The sequence below is a fragment of the Alligator sinensis genome, unplaced genomic scaffold (assembly GCF_000455745.1).
Source record: "Alligator sinensis unplaced genomic scaffold, ASM45574v1 scaffold301_2, whole genome shotgun sequence".
In the NCBI taxonomy this organism is placed as follows: domain Eukaryota; kingdom Metazoa; phylum Chordata; order Crocodylia; family Alligatoridae; genus Alligator; species Alligator sinensis.
This window is the reverse complement of record NW_005841874.1, coordinates 2,814,270-2,817,842: the sequence shown is the minus strand read 5'-3', so window position 1 is coordinate 2,817,842 and position 3,573 is coordinate 2,814,270. Positions and strand designations below refer to the sequence as shown.

Genomic DNA, 3,573 nt, shown 5'->3' with positions numbered 1-3,573 from the left:
TAGCCCTCTGCAAACACCGTTTGCATTAAACCAGTTTCTGAGAAGTTCTGCCTGGCTACTGTGAATGGAGCCAAACTGAATTAGAGCTACAGATGGTGGGAAAACATTTCCCATTTGAAGGGAAATTCTGATATTGTAAAATTCGTTTTAACTCTGAATCCGAATTAAAAGCCAAAGTTTGGTTATTTCCTGCAGAATTTGAAGACAAATGCTTTGGGAACATTGAAACATTTTTGTTTCAATAATGTCACTCTCTCTCTCTCTCTCTTTATATATATATACACCCCCCCAGATAGTATCAAGTGAATATTAAAAAAAATGAAGTGTGTTGGGGGGGTCTAAGCAATGTTTTGACATTAATTAAATGAGACTGTCGCAACAATTTGTTTTGAAAAAATTCTGTTGCAAACAATTGAAATTGGCACTCTCCTGCAAAACATTTTGCTTGCAACGAAACTGCTTTTTTTGGATGAAAAACTGCTCCACAGAAACATTTTAGCCAGTGCTAGGTACAATTATTATTATTTTTTTAAATTGTTCAGCTTACATTTGAATTTAACCTCTGAATTCTAGTCTTGGGTGTTCTTAAAGGGCTACAGACAACTTTTTCTTTTCTTTTTTTTTTTTAGTGACGTTTGATTATCTCCCGCTATGAATAACCTCCAAGCTCACAATAACTGAAAAGATGAAGGAAGAGCTGTCTTTATTTTTCACGTTGCTTCCCTTGTGCATTTGGTATCAGGTTGGGCAAAGTCGGTTTTATTGTTACCTTTCTGCACTCTGTCAACTTCCTCTTTCAGTTTGCATGGTTTTCCACCCAGAAACATGGGAATCGAAACACATTGGGGGGAGTGAGTGGCAGGAGGCGGGGGATAAAAAGCAATGCTGAAAAACAGCAATTCCAAGCTGCAAAAATTGGGAGGGTATTCGGAAAGTGGGAAGGGAAAGTGTGGTAGGTTTTTAGCTCTGTTTGTAAACCTGAGTGCATTTCAGATTGCTGGTGTCCTTTCAAAACCCTTCTAAAGCCATCCCCACCTGGCAGCAAAAGTGTGTGATAAACTGGTTTTGCAGAAACTGTCTTAAACACAGCTGCAAGATCAGTGTAGGCAGGTCCTCGGAGGTTTTTCCCTTAAATTGTTGTAAGTAGAAATCAAGATTGCTCTCCCTGGTTTGGTAACTGTCAATCAGTCCTCAGTTACCGAGGAAAAATGTATTCACAATGTTATATATTTGCTTGGCTCCTTTTTTTCAAGCCATTGACATTAGAAGCATTTGTAACGGGGGGTGGGGATGTGCTTTCTTTCTGTGCTTGTTCAGAGACTCATCTAATGGGATCCTGGTCCCTGACTTGGGCTTCTCGGTATTACTACAGTGCAAACATATAACCGATCTTGGGCAGCAGTTGTGCACTAGTGTAGACCTGTGTACCAACAGGCAGTCTCATTAGCATGGCCTGAGCCTGCCCTACAGCAAGGGTTACTTAGGCCCTGATCCTGCAAAGGCTTGCACTCCTCTTAACTTACTGCAGCGTGGTTGTGTCTAGTGTGAAAAGCTAGGCTGGCGTGGGTAAGTCCTGGCAGGTCAGGCCCTGGGGTCGCAGCCCCCTTTAGAGGTGTGCTCTTCTGTTTGTCCGGCAGTAACCTGAACAGGGAAGGGAAGGCTGAAACACCTGCCCGCTGCTTATGCTGGATCCCGATTAGCACTGAGCTGTGTGATTAAACACCAGCAGCATCAGCCGTTGCAGCTTGCTTGTTTGCTTGTTTGTTTGCTGATCTCCCCCCGGGGCTCCCGAGCGGCACAGATCACCGAATGCCTTTTCCCATGCTCTTCGCGCCAAGTCCCGACAAGAGCACACATGCTTGGCCCCGCCGGCACGCTGGAGGCACCCCTTGGAAGAGCCAGGGGCTCCCTAGGGACCTGTAGGCAACACAGGTACATTGTAGCAGAGCTTTGCAGTCCCAACAGGTCAACTGCCCTAGATGCCATGGCACGGGGAGTGGGGAAGAGCGCCTGTTGGAAAGGAAGAGGAAGAGTCAGCGGGCCTGAAAACTATCCAGACCCGTTTTGCTTCGGATAGGGGCCCGCATCTTTTTTCCATCCCTTTCCAATCAGCCTCTCACCCTCCTTTCCTGCACTGAAACACAAAGAAACAGCACAACGCACCCCTTTGCCTACAGTAGGCATCCAACAGGTTGATGCTGCGAGCCTCTGCGGTGCCCTTTGTTCCCGTTACCGATAAGAGCTAGGGGCGCTCGGCATCTTGTAGGCCCAAACTGCAGCCTTGAGCGTGGCAGGGCTCCAGTGCCCGCCTGGAGCCACCGCTTGCTCTTTCCGAGCTATTTAAACTTATGGACACCTCCGAGTTTGTTTCAGGGAGCAGCTGCCCCGGGGACTTGAAAACTGTCTGGGCGAAAAAAGGGTTAAAAGGATGAGTAAAGGCTATTTCCAATTCCAGCGAGTCCTCCCGGCGCAATTCAACCTGTACGGCAGAAATCCTAAATTGCAGTGCCCTGCACCCCACCGAAACTCTTCAGTCTGCTGTAAGTAAGCCTCAGCATGGGCAAGATTGGGGGTGAATGGTCAGAGGAGGGGCTCAAGCCCCGGGCCTTTGTAGCGGAGGGGAGAAACATTGGGATCCTGCAGAGCAGGAACACAGAAACCCTCAAGGCAGAGAGAAATAGGCCTAGACAAAAGCCCATTACATGGTTGCAAATCACCCCACTGCTGTTAGTTTATTTACTGTGGCCGCAGGAGGATTGTTTTCTCTTGCAACATTTTAAAGTTTATTTTATTTTATTTTTTTGCTCCCTAACAGTGGTCACTTATACCACAGGGCCACAGGCAGGAAGCCCTCCCCTCCACTGGGAAATGAACCCTCGCCGTCTGGATGCCACGGGGACAAAAACCAAACCACCATGTGGCACCCACAGACCATGCCAGATGCTCTCTTGTTAAAAATTAAACCTGGACTGCTACTCACTTGCTGGCCCCTACGCATAGATTAGTTGTGGGCCCTGGTGAGGAGCCCCATCTAAGTGTGGAGAGAGAGACAGCCCATCCCCAGCTGCAGCTAAACTGCGTGCTGAAAATGGGGTCAGATCCTCAGCTTGGATAAATCAGTGCAGCTCCACTGATTATACCAGTTACAGCTGTGGCCAGAGAGCTTGAAAACTCTCCTCCCAAGGCTTCAGCATGTTACTGTTGATCATCTTCAGGGATTTACCTATAATCCCAAGAGTGTTTTTGAAAAGGAAAAAAAAACTTCCCTTCCCCCCACCCCAGCATCAAAACTCTGCCTAATTATAGAGTAATTCTGCAATCTCACCCTCCTTTGCAATGGGCATTGACATTTTGGGAAGCTCTTTCTTGCTGGGTGGGTTAAAATCCTTCTTTCCAAGTACAAACCCAAGAGCCAAACTGTGTGTGTGTGTGATTTGTATGCCCCCCTTCTCGGGCCTTTCTCTGTTGAAAGGCAGGGAGGACCAGTTCTGGCCAGCGTTAGCTGGAGCTTCTTTCATATTCAGCTCTTGTGTTTGCACAACGGGCCTTGGCGATCAGTCGTGGGGAGTGCGG

The 3,573-nt window shown here is 47.4% G+C and overlaps 1 long non-coding RNA gene across 1 annotated transcript; it reads right to left on the bottom strand.

The window, feature by feature from the left end:
- Nucleotides 1–308: 308 nt before the first annotated feature.
- On the bottom strand, nucleotides 309–3,296 carry LOC102384568. Its single transcript, XR_323061.1, has 3 exons — nucleotides 2,981–3,296; nucleotides 2,164–2,404; nucleotides 309–2,010 (listed from the first exon to the last, which is right to left on the bottom strand). It is a non-coding gene; the product is annotated as an uncharacterized LOC102384568 (long non-coding RNA).
- Between the last annotated feature and the right edge of the window lie 277 nt (nucleotides 3,297–3,573).